Source organism: Rutilus rutilus (assembly GCF_951802725.1).
Source record: "Rutilus rutilus genome assembly, chromosome: 9".
NCBI lineage: Eukaryota > Metazoa > Chordata > Actinopteri > Cypriniformes > Leuciscidae > Rutilus > Rutilus rutilus.
In genome coordinates, this window is record NC_140223.1 from 17822573 (window position 1) to 17836655 (window position 14083).

Genomic DNA, 14083 nt, shown 5'->3' on the forward strand with positions numbered 1-14083 from the left:
GGACAATATTGCTCTTGAAAATACACTGTCATTAACTATGAATTATCTTATAGGCTACATGCCTTAAGTTGTCTTTCAAACAGCAAACCTAGCAACACAATTAAATCAATAAAGAATTCAATCATCAAGTCTTATCATACACAACGACATATTAACAACAATAATTATCGCAATATAAGTTTGCTCGATCAAACGAAGAGCTAGAAAAATGTTCAATATAATGTTGATGCACCAAAAGCGGAACTAAACAGCACTAACATTACTCATTTGAACCAATACCGCGCAAAATAATCCGTTTTTAATCGGATTGACGGCTCAATCGGACTGAAAAGCCTTTATGTAAACACCATAATCGGTTGAGCTTGATCCGAATGAAATTTCGATCGGATTTAAAGGGGTGGGTCCGTGTAGCCTTCGGATAATTTTTTTTTTTTTTTTTTTTTTACTTCTAAATGTTAAAATGAAAGAAGAAAAAACGCTCATTTATCACATATGAACACATGAACACAAATGTGTTCTTTTCATGAACACAAATAAACAAATCTTGGGTCGTTTTTTTTTCTATTTTTATCTTTGTTTTCATCACACTTTGTTCTAATCCGCCAAATGGAAAAACAATAAAACCAAAATGAAGAATAAACAGCTTGAATATTCGATATCTACATGGGCGGGAATAAAACGTAATCGGTTACTAACGTAACCTCGGTTCTCTCTAGAAGAGGGAACGAGTATTGCGTAAGTTAGCTTACGCTACGGGTAAAGTCATCTTTTCTCGAGATATGAAGCCAAAAAATTATCCTTAATTTTTTATTCAATTTCATAGCAGTGCAGCAGCTAGCAGACCTAGAGCAGGCTATCTAGCGCGCTCATTGGCTGCTCCGCGGTAACTGCAGCAGCCTACCAGTGAGCCTGGCGTGACGTCGCGCCCTCACGCGTCACAGCCCGCCAGAATGGGAGTGGCTTAGCGCATAAAAGGAAGGCTCACAGGCTGCTACCCTGGTTTCCGTCGACTGAAGCGAAATGAGCTCGTGGCGCGAGCACGGCGGGTTACGCAATACTCGTTCCCTCTTCTAGAGAGAACCAAGGTTACGTTAGTAACTGATTACGTTCTCTTACGAGAGGTTCTCTCGTATTGCGTAAGTTAGCTTACGCTACGGGAACCCCTTGTCAACGCCGTGTGCGCCTAGCATCCACTACATGAGTCCCAGGGGAAGCCCGGGGGAACACTGAAAGTGGAAACAGGCGGCCAACAGAGTGGGCCAGCACATGTTCATAAGCACACAGTAGGGGGTGTAGAGCGGCTCGGCCGGTCTATACAAGACTAACACAACCCTTTATAGTGCAGCTCAACCAGGAGAGCTAAATCGAGTAGTCCCCCGCGCACGAAGAGTCTGGGCAGGGCATACACACAACTAGACTGATAGAAGTTTAGCCTGCAGGGCGGGAACTTCCAGGTTATAAAACCTAACAAATGTAGAGGGTGAGGCCCAGCCTGCCGCCGTTGTCCAGATTTTTCCCCGTGCACCATTTATTAAACACAGACCATTTAGACGCGTAGAGCCGTCTCGTAGAGGGAGCTCTAGACTGCGTGATCGTGTTCACGACCCCTCTTGGAAAATCAGCGGGTATCCGTTGATTATCCATGCATGCAGAGACCAGCGCTCTGGATGAGGATGCCAGATCGAACCGCGGGCTTGAGAGAGAAGGTCTCTTCTCACCGGGATCGGCCATGGGGCTGAGTCTGCCAGCCGCATTAATTCCGGGAACCATGTCTGGTTCTCCCAGCGCAGGGCTATGAGGAGCACTGAGTGGCGCGTCTCCCTGATTCTCCCGATAACCTGAAGCAGCAGTGAGATCGGGGGAAAAGCGTACAGCGGGACGCTGGGCCAGGCTTGGGCCAGCGCGTCCTCGCTCTTCGAGAAGAATTTCGGGCAGTGGGCGTTGTCGTCTGACACAAAGAGGTCGACTTTCGCTCTGCCGAAAAGGCGCCACAGAAGCTGGACTGTCTGGGGGTGCAGAGACCATTCCCCCGGGGAAACCTTGTCTCTGGACAGTCTGTCTGGACCATCGTTCAGGTGACCGGGCACGTGCGCGGCTCTCAACGAGCGCAGTGAGTGCTGAGCCCAAACGAGTAGGCGTTCCGCCAGCGTGCAGAGGGTTTTGGATCTGACACCGCCCTGACGGTTCACGTAGGACACCACTGACATGTTGTCCATGCGGACTAGTACAGTACATGATGACCTCGCAGGTATGGGAGAAAATGCTTCAGCGCATTCTCGACCGCCAACAACTCCAGACAGTTTATGTGAAGACATTTCTCCTGGTCTGACCAGAGGCCATAGACCAGTCTGCCCTCGAAAAGCGCCCCCCAACCTAGGTTGGAGGCGTCTGTCGAGATTGTTTTCCAGTGCGAGATGACTCCCATTGTAACTCCCCTTTGGTACCATTCGGTCGCCAGCCAGGGCTGCAGGGCTGAGACGCAGCCCTGATTCATACTGACTCGCGAGCCGCTGGCAGTCCACGCTCTGCGAGGCACTCTCGCTTTCAGCCAGCGCTGAAGCGGGCGCATGCGTAGTATGCCCAGCTGAAGCACCGCTGCAGCTGAGGCCATGTGGCCCAACATCATCTGAAACGTTTTCAGAGGAAATCACCTGCCTTTCTGAAAAGATGCAGCGAGATGTTGAATACGGCGCACGCGCTGTGTCGACAGTCTGGCCGTCATAGCCACCGAGTCCAGTTCTATTCCCAAATATAATATATAATATAATTATAATATACTATATAATATATAGTATAATCTGAATCTGAAAGTATGCGTCTTTCAGATCGAGATAAATAAACCAGTCCATCGGGCAAATTTGTGCGAGGATTTGTCTGGTTGTGAGCATTTTGAACGGCCGTCTCATGAGAGCTTTGTTCAAATATCTCAGGATCTAATATAGGTCTGAGGGCTCCGTCCTTCTTGGGTACGAGGAAATAACGGCTGTAAAAACCCGCCTCGGTCAGAGAAGGATGCACTTGCTCTATTGGTCCCTTGCACAATAGTTTCGCTATTTCTGTACGAAGCAGGTGAGCTGCCTCCGTATTCACTCTCGTCTCGGTCCGTGCTCGAAAGCGCAGGGGGACGGTGAGCGAACTGCAGCTAATAGCCCCGTTTCACAATGTTCAGCACCCATTCTGACATGCCCGGGATAGCTTCTCACGCTTCTGCATGCATAGGGGTCGAATGGTCTCTGGGTCCCGGCCGCTGCACTGCGCGGGATCAGGAACTCATAACAGAGGTATTAGCGCGGCGCGCGCGCTGTCGATGCTGGGGAACGGGAGCTCGCTGATAGCGGTGACTGGCTGGACAGAACTCAATGACTCGGTCGCTTGGGACGGAGAACATTTTGCTGTGAGAAACCTGTGGCGCTAGACGGCGTGGGGGTTAATGTGTTTATCAGTAAGTGTGAGCGCTCGTGGGCGGGCACAGAGCTTACATTCATAACACGGCCAGTGTTTGGGAGCTTTATGTGATCTAACCCCTGGGACAACTGTGTGACAGAGCGGGCAGTGGGTAGGTCTGGGCACTGAACCGTGGGCACATTTCCTACACTTGACACTCGAGCGGCGCGTGCCCGCTTTATGAGAGTGCACTCTGTGAGGGACACAGGGGAGATCGTGCTTGTGTGTAGGGGTGAGCACTGGTAAGTGGGCACATTTTCTACACTCATAACACCATCGGCGTGAGTCGGATAACCAGACATTATACTCTTTTGAGATTTCTCTGGGTCGCCGTGAAAACGGCGTTTGTGTGCAGGCGAGCGAGTTGTGTAACTGACTCGTTGGCTGCGGTGAACACTACTGCAGTAGCCTTTTCTAAGGGGACTGACAGAGGTAAAGTTAGATGTTTTGATGGCGGTCCGGCCACGGCGGGACTCAACTGTCTTTTCCTCCCCGCGCATGCTAGGAGGACTTCGCGGGCTCAGGCTTCAGCGCGATCTTGGGCCGGGGACCCCGAGGGGGAGGCGGTCTGTGACGGCTGGATGAGCGCGACCTAGGGCGGCCGCCCTGTTGTCGCTGCGAAGGTGGAGGGTGAGACGAGCGCTGTGTAGAACTGCGTGCAGGAGGCTGGGCTTGAGAGCGGCCTGCAGCGGAGCTCGAGCGGCGAGGCAGGAAGAGATTCATGGCCTGCAACGCTTTCTGTACCTCCGAAAAACGATCCACAATGCCGCTTACTGCGGTGCGCTGCGACCGCCTCTTCCACCAGGGGAATTTGATTGTATACCTTCTCAGCGGCTCCGTCCACTTGGGAGAGAGTCGAGGAGACTGGAGAGCGGAGTCTCGCGGAGAAAGGAGCGTTCCACGACTTAGAAAGCTCGGCGTGGAGCTCAGGCAGGAAGGGTGCTGACCTAGAGGCAGGCGCTTGGCGGCGGCTAGGCAGAAAACACCTGTCAAGCCTGTTAGGCGCGGGCGCTTTCGGTGGGGACCACTCGAGGCCCAGCTGATCGACAGCTTTAGTGAGGAGGAGGAGAAGCTCGGTGTCCACACTGGCGCGGGCCCGGCCAGATTCCTGGTTCGAAGAGGAGGTGGAGCAGTGAGATCCGGACCACTCTTCGCTGTCCGAGGCCAGGAGAGAGCAGCTGTCGCCGATGGCATTTTCATCTGCTTCATCCCCTGAGGCGACGGCAGTGCGGGCAGGAGCCGGCCGCTGCGCGTCGGGAAACGGGGGCGGAGAGGGAGAGAGCGAGGCTCGCGGGAGACGTTCCGGCGAACGCCTGGCTGGCACATCGGGCTCCGGTGGTCTCTGTGAGCAGCGTTTCTTCTTCCGCGGCCCAGCAGAGACAGGCGGAGTGACAGCATCAGCGTCGAACAAGGCGAGTCGAGCCCGCAGGGTTGACATCGGCAGTTCTTCGCAAAGCTCGCAGCCGCCCGAAGACATAGCGACGGCTGTGTGGTCTCGTCCCAGGCAGAGAGGGCAGATAACGTGGCGGTCCCTGTCGCTGAGAGGGGCTCGGCAAGAGCCACAGGAAATGCCCTCATTGGGCGTGACGTCACGCCAGGCTCACTGGTAGGCTGCTGCAGTTGCCGCGGAGAAGCTAATGAGCGTGCTAGATAGCCTGCTCTAGGTCTGCTAGCTGCTGCACTGCGTTGACAATGAATAAAAAATTAAGGATAATTTTTTGGCTTCATATCTCAAGAAAAGATGACTTTACCCGTAGTGTAAGCTAACTTACGCAATACGAGAGAACCTCGCGTAAGAGAACGCCCCTTTCCGCTGATTGGTCAACCAGAGATCAAGCCATGCTGTCATCAGTTCAGCTCCGCGCAACAGAATAATAGTCATCTACAGTTGAATGGATTATTACAGATTTTATTGGAACTACATTTCATCTCTTTCTCATCAAACAAGACTAAACCGTACCTGGACAGAGCCAGAGCTTTCTTCTGTGTAGCCTACACATTCACGTGCCGTGAAATAGCCTACAAATACTAATTTATCGTATTAAATATTAATTTACGTGGCTCTCACAACTGAGACTGGAGAGACGCACTGGACAGCGCGGAGAGATGTAGGCTATGCAGTTAAGATCAGCTGCTGTCAACAGAACTCTCAGTTCCGCGCAACAGAATAGTCATCTGCTACAGTTAAAGGTTCTATCACCTCGCACAAACTCCCAATCACACACACACAGGTTTTGCCACAAACCTCACAACACCCACCCCCTGTCGGTGATCGTTAGGAAAGATTATATGAATGTGATCATTTATGTTTGGGCCTTTATTGGGCCTGAAATCGCTGATACAACCTTTAACTCGTCCACTGCAAGGACATTTAATCTATTTCTCATTAAACAACCAGACTAATGATTGAATGACTCGAAACAAACCCTATAACGGAGCAGAGCCTGGACAAAGCTTTCTTCTGCCTACACATAAATTCCATGAAATTAGTTTAGCATATTAATTTACGTCGCATCTGCTGTCACAACTTTCCCTAGCCCAGGGTTTCTGTTTGATCAGGGTTGGAGCTAAACTGTGCAGGACAGTGGCCCTCCAGGACCGAGTTTGAGAAACCCTGCCCTAGCCTATCTATTTGGCGAACTTTGCTGACCAACTCTTGAAATATGTGTACCAAAACTGCGCGATGCATGCACTCAGAGCAGAGAATGTAGCCTTTGCATAGTAAAGTGCAGACCAGCTGTCTTGACTGTTGTTTTGAGCAATAGCCTACACTGAGTTTATTTCATTAACACTGTGTATTAATGTCACAGTGTCACTCAAAACAATGTTTTATTTTTTTCTGCCAGCTAAACTTCTAAAGCAAAGTCACATGTCATTGTGCGACTCACAGCTAGGCTCACAGAGTATTGGTTCATTTCTGAATGAATCCGAGTGTTTGAACAAATCGGTTGAGTAAGTGATTCACTGTTTCGAGCGAATCCATTGAATAAAATGACTCATTCAATAAACACAGTGACCTGCTGCCACCTACTGGCGATATTTCATAATCGTTTTATCTTGTAATTTATTTCATATTTCTATATTCAAAACGTTTAAAACATAAAATTAATCTCATTACATTATGCATTTGCTGTGTAAATGCATTTACTGACCTCTCTGAGCAGCATTAAATTGGTAAATACATCTGAAACCAACTTCATGCTGCTTCTATATGCCACCTGCAGCGCAAGATGCCTTTGGTCGAAACATCACATGATGTCAAACTCTAATTTTATTGACTAAATTTAAATTTAAAGATGACATATGCCTACATATTAAGGCTAATATGATTAGAAAAAAAATCTAGGTATTTGGCTTAATTAATTTCTGACGGTGATAGATAGCAATAAGTATAAAAAAGTAGCTACTCTTCATCACTGGCTTTATTGTTCAAAGTTTTATTTCATAGTCATCCCTTGAATCGATTCTGTTCTCTGCTTTAGTACAATGTAGTTTATGCATTCTCTCCGCGCTGCCCAGTGCCCAGGTTAGGCTATTTAGCACACCGCAAATAAAACAGGCGGTGTGCCAAATACGTAGGCTACGGATAGTTGTGAGAGCAGATGGCACTTAAATTATTATAATATGATAAAAATGTGTATTTCATGACACCCGAACACGGAAGAAAGCTCTGTCTAGGCTCTGTCTAGGTACGAGACATTTATTAGTCTGACTGTTTAAAAAAAAAAAAAAAAAAGAGATTAAATGTAGGCCTAGTTGCAATAAACTCTGTAATAATCCCAAAAAACTGTATCAGATGACTTTTATTGTGTTACGCGGAGCTGAACTGATGACAGTAGGCTACGGCTTGATCTCTGGTTGACCAATCAGCGTAAAGGGGCGTTTTATTCTTTCCCATGAATATTCAAGCTGTTTATTCATTTTGGTTTTATTGTTTTTCCATTTGGCGGATTAGAACAAAGTGTGATGAAAACAAAGATACAAATATGAAAAAACAACGCGAGATTTCTTTATTTATGTTCACGAGAAGAATCGAATTTGATAAATAAACGGTTTCTAAAGTCAAAAACGAGAAAACAAATTATCCGAAGGAGGTTAATCCGTACGTGTATCATTCGTTCAGTCGTTTTTTAGTTTAATATTGAAAGTAGAAAAATGAGAAAACAGTTCCTTTTTCGATTTTCATTTTTTCCAAAACAACGAAACCAAGAATTCAGCTTGATTTTTCGTTTTTCGTTCTTAGGTAGAAAAATGTATAAACAGCTGGAATATTCGTATTTTACACGTGGGCGGGAATGAAACGCCCCTTTCCTTTGATTTGTCAGCCGAAGATCAAACTGTCCCGTCATCAGTTCTTCCTCAGTTCTGCACTGCAGAATAAGAGTCCTCGCGTTGTGATTCTTAACGCGTTTATTGCAACTACATTTCATCTTTTTTTTCATCAAATAACCAGACTAACACGGCTCGACACAACCCGTACTGGGGATATGGAACGCCGTTGGGGACAATACCTATTATATGCAACGCGTGAAATTTGGACGCATTAACACGCACAGTTTGTACGCGTCTTTTTGGTCCGTGTAAACGCGAACGTTTTGTACGTCTAAACGCGAAGTTTTTTGTCATGTTATTTAAAGACACGATCGTTTGTATCGCCTTAAAGCAACATTTATGGCCGTGTATTTTTTGTTACGTGTTTCTAGACGAACGTTTTCGTCGTGTAAACATGACATGTTTGAACGTGTAATATTTCTGAGTCTTATTTGATGTGCGACATACAAATTTTTCTGTTTTAGTTAAACTGGTGATAATTTATAGTCAATGAATAAATGCATTCAATGACTGCATGAATTGACATTATATTCTTTTGTAACATTAAAGGAATTTGTCCATAGGCGTCGATTTCGGGGGGGACTTTCGTCATGAGTCATTTTGTACCCACTACTTTTAACTTCCGTCCATATTAATTTGACTTTTGGTTCGATTTTTTTGACCGTTTTCAGTGGTTGTGAGGAGCAATATGAGAGAGAAATTTGGTAATCATTGTCTGACCCAACAAAAAAAATTTAGGATTTAATATAGCTATAAAAAGTAAATATAGCAGAATCATATGGTGACGCATTGCTGCCACATACATATTATTTTTTCACCTCAATTATGTCTAATAACGAGATCTTATGTCGTTTTAAAATAACGATGCATTTTAATTGTTTATTAATGAACTAGTCTTTTCTAAATCAGTGTAGGCTGCCTGCATACATATCTCCACATCTCCGCTGTAATGTAGCCTAGATGCGCCTTTCATTCGGACAGGATTACATAATCAGATGGTAGCTACCGTATTTGCTTTCGATTGGATTTTTTTTCGTTGGTGGACATTTTTTTTAGTAACTTTATAGTTATATTTCTCATGTCTGTGAGGCTTGTCTATACACTGTTTGTCAGTTCATTTTTGAGGCGCGCTCCAATTCACAGAGATCATGAAAGCGCGCCCTGTTCGTTTTCTTTTATTTTACAAAGGCACACCGTTTTCTTGTTGTTGTGAGTTTACACAAATAAAAGTAGTTGCGACTGATGTATTATTATATTCTGTATGACCAGAAATGGAGTATTTTAAGTTGTTTCCACTGTTGATAGGAAAATGCGAGTGATGGCACCGGCGCCTCCATCCATGTCATAGTGCGCGCTCCACACTCCGCACAAACACTCGGATATGCGCTTCATAATAGCAAACATTTATCTAGGTTAACGTTAGAGCGAGCGGCCATGCCAGACGGATAATCCTCTTCATGTTTAACTAATCAAATTCTGTTGCATTTTATTGCGCCAGTTTGAAAAGGGCGGCTGAAACACTTAGCCTATACAGATAAACGCCCAACGCTGGTGTTTTTCTTTAAACAAATTCGTTTAGGCTTTAAAATAAATATTGTTTATGGGCTAATTAATGCCACGATAATTTATTTATTTTATTTGTTTTGCATTGAATACCATTGAATATTTATCATTGAATGCATTGAATATTTGCTATGCACCGCTATGCCATCCTCCCATAGAAAGACACGTTAAGAGACACATATTTTCCTTATAATAAAGGGTTTCTATGAAAGGAAAACGCTTAATGTATAATTAAATGCATTGCGTTCATATTCTTTATCACTGAAGCTTTTTCTTTATTATAAGGGTGTATTATTCCATTAAAAAGGGACTGTTTATAAGGTGACAATCCGTTATACATCTTGAAGATTTTTGTATTGTATTGTATCTTCTGTTATAAACACGAAGATTGACATTTCGTTAATTAAACAAAATAAGAACACAAGGTGTAAAAAATAAACAACTTAGGCTATGTTCTGTTAGATGTGTTTTGACTACTTTTTGTTTAATTATATCTCTAGTTAATGAAGATATATAGCCTATTAACAATCATTCATATCATTACTTTTACGAAGTGGACGAGCGGAGCGGAATATTCAGAAATGCGCTCTACACTCACGAGCTCTGATCGGAACAAACCCGAACCTCACTGTCTGCTGAACTTGCGCAGAAACATCAAAATATAACCAGCTTTTTAAAATGGTTTTTAAAAACTAAACACTATTTTAGCACAAATTATGAGCTTATTGGCGATTTTTTTTTTTATAACTATTGACAAAATTAGAATAGCCTATAGTAAAAGGTTTTTTTTTTTTTTTACTTTTGGGTGGGCCTGTTGAAAAGTGGGGCCGTGCCTGAGCTACAGGACATCGTCTTCCAAAACATAACCTGCGCGAAAGAGAGAAAAAAAATGAATGCGTCATTGTACCCAGCACTTCTGAAAATAAACTTCCGAATGCGTCTCTGTCCCCAGCACATTTCAAACCAAACTGACGCCCATGAATTTGTCCTGTAGGTAAAGTAAACGACCATATTTCCCCTCTGGTTAATACATTCGAGGTGTCTATTTGGACCACTGCAAATAGCCTACTTGTTGGCAGAACTAATTACACTAGGCCAGTCTACCCTATATGTGGAAAAAGTCACTTTAGTCAGCGGTTTCTGTGGCGTGTAAAGGGGGGCCGGGTTTCTATTCCCACTGACAGCGCTTTTTTTTATATAACTTTACAGTTATTAAACGCATTTGTTTTCAATAAAAATGATTTGAATTAAAATTCATTTTAATTCATAAAAGTTACATTTAGGTAGGTTCGGGGTAGCTCTAGGTCTTTAATATCTCAATAAGTTGCCATGATTTTAATATTGTTTTATAAATCTAATGATCTACTGTCAGTTATATTGCAGGATGTTTAATGCACAACAATACTGATGAGCAAATAGTAACGTTATCTGTCACTATTTATAAGTAAATAGCATCTAAATGTCTACTGAATCCACAACTGTTGCTATTTACACTTGGACTTGGACTGGCTGCCCCACAGTTTACGTGGTCCGCCTGCTGTAGTGATTCTATAATGTTTATGTGTCGTATGATTGTGTCTGTGTTTAAATGTTGAATAAAGATTTGTAAATTGTCATAGGCTACTGGTGCTTTGTTTTCTGCTTTTGTATTTGCCTTATTGTTATAATATAATTGTTAAATTTGTGATTGTTACAATATATTGTTGTTATTAGATTTTTATCTGACATATACAGTATACATACAGTATATGTGTATTAATTATTTCCAGTCAACCTTACATCCCGACTTCAAGGAGCATTCCAGAGTCTCTCATACCAGATTGATGCTGGCCCACTCGGAGATTACTCCAGTCATTTTGAAAAAACAATAGCCACAGTATTTAGTATTTAGCCTTTGCTAACTTTATTATTCATTGTATTTATTAAAGTTGAATGATTTATGGCATTTATTGGCACTATTATGTATAATTATTGACACCCCACCGTGGACCTCACTAATTACCCAGCAAACATTTGGACGTTTAATGACCGTTGAAAAGACGTCCGTCCGAGACGTCCCGTCATGGTTGAAAAATAGTTCCAAAATGGAAGTTGAACCGACGTCTTTTCTGGCCGTGAATTCCACGTCTTTTCTGGCCGTGAATTCCACGTCTCTTCTGGCCGTGAATTCCACGTCTCTTCTGGCCGTGAATTCCACGTCTCTTCTGCGCGTCCCTGGACGTCTAAATGCGTCGTCATATGTGTTTAAATGTGTTGCTGCATAATTTAAGTGTATAAGCCTGCATATAAAATAATCACACACCTATTGTGTAACATCGTGAAAGACAATCAAGTCTTGAGGTTTAGCCTACACATCTTGACAAAGGTTCTAAAAAGGTCCAAAATTGGTCCAGTCAGACCTGATTGTCAATAAAACGTTTTAATCACGTGTACATCAAAAACAATAACACATTATTTGTGGATATAAGCAATAAAGAAGCATGTTCTGATTAAGCACAACATTTTATTGATCTTGAACAGCCAAAATTTCTCTTTATTTTTTTCAATGTTTAACATTTCGTGAGCTTAGAATTTTAAGGTTCTATCTCCACTTTTGGTCGAAATTGAGTTTTTGATAATCTGATTCATTAGGTGTTTATTAATGCCTGTGTGGTGTTATTTTTGTAAAAAAAATATTTTGTTAGTAGTTATTAATAAAATAAAAGGTTCCATCTCACAAAACATAAACCGAGTTTAAAAACTTTGATCCTCAATAAACTACAATAAACGGAGATAGAACCTTATAATTCTAAGCTCTCGATTTGTTAACCAAACTAAATACCAATAGCAAAATACTGAATTATTATATAAAGATAGTTCACCCAAAAATGAAAATTATGTAATTTACTCACCAAATTCCAAACCTGTATGAGTTTCTTTCTTCTGCTGAACACAAAAGAAGATATTTTGAAGAATGTTTGTAACCAAGCAAATAGAGCATCCACTGACTACCATTATTGGAGAAAAAATGATTATTAATGGGAAGCGACATCTGCTTGGTTACAAACATTCTTCTAAATATATTTGTGTTTAGCATAGAAAGGTATATGCAGATTTGAAACATGAGGTTGAGTAAATGATGACAATTTTCATTTTTGGGTGAACTATCCCTTAAACACATTGTTTGGCTCATTTTTTGTATCCACCACCCCCAGCTCTTCCTGGAGTGTGTTTCAGGTGTTCTGCCATTGCTGCATCAATTTCAGTGTCTGTAGCATGTGGGCTCCACCTCTTCACAGCATCTAAGGGAAGAGAATATATTTCTTTTTAAAATAAATGAAAATTAAAAATTTGAGGTAAATGACATGCACTTATTTTCAAAATATTTTTATGGTCTTCAGCTAAATTCAAAACAGCATTTGTCCCCTGCCTCTTCAATACCACTGTGGTGCCCTTGAGAAAGACCCTTAACTAGGTGTGTAACAGTGAGAAAGTGAACAGGACATTTCTGATAAAGACAGGTGGGCTGTGATGTCCCCTGAATAGACATGTTTAGCAATTCTAAAATTACAAAATATTTTTAAAGCAGTTACTGAAAACATACATGTTCAAATCCAGCTAAACATTTCATTCTACTTCAGATAATTTACTTTCTGAAAGAAACTCTCAAAAGGCTACATTAATAATTTACAGTAATAACTTTGACTGTATCATTAAACATACTTTATACTATGGTATACCGTTGTATAAGTTCATAGCAACTTTTAGCCTACTAGCTAATTTTAGCCAAACTCAGTTAACGTTAGCCAATTTCAGTTGACAATGTGGGCATCATTTCTTTCGGTTCATTCATGTCAAACAAGTAAAACTCTAGCACGTGAATCTAATAATACAAAATGTACGTACCCAACAGTAGATTTTTAATAATATGGGCCTCAATTCCTCCTCTCTCCGTGGTTGTTCAAACTTCAGTGTTCCGGAGTGAGTCTATGGGGAAAACGCGTTAACATCTCGTGAGATAATCTAACCTATCGCGGGATTTGGTAATGTCGGGAGATCTTTTGTTACATCTTGGCAGCACAGTTTTGGCAATTACATCCAACTCAGACATAAATGGTGACCAGATATATTTCTGTTTTACATGCATACATTCCATAAAAAAAAAAAAAAAACCACAACGTATCAGGTTGAAATAATGACTAAAATGAGGCTTTGCATTCACTTAACCACACTGGGAACTGTGAGATTATAATTTATTTAAACAAGATAAAGTAAATATATTTACTTTGTATACAATTCGTGTATTTCATAAAGATAATTCCTGGGGGGTTTTTTCTGTCTTGCTTGACTAGATGTGTAAAGGACGTCAGTGGACGTGTATTCACAGCCTTGACGTGTAAAGGACGTCAGTGGACGTCTTCACACCTCTTAAAAACTACTTGGGCAATTAAATTAATTTTTGCAGTATTAACCATGCAAGGATTAAGCACAGCTTTTGCATATTTCACAAGGATTCCATGATGGAGGGTCATGATGGACTATAAATGCACGTGTAAAAGACGTCGCCAGGTGACGTCCTCTCACCCGATACTATAGACGTGTAAAGGACGTCAGTGGACGTATTCACAAAACTTATTAAAACTTTAATTTAATAAAAAATTTAATTAATTATTGCAGTATTAACCACGCAAGGATTAAGCACAGCTTTATCACAATTGATTTCATAGAGGGTCATGATGGACTATAAATGCACGTGTAAAAGACG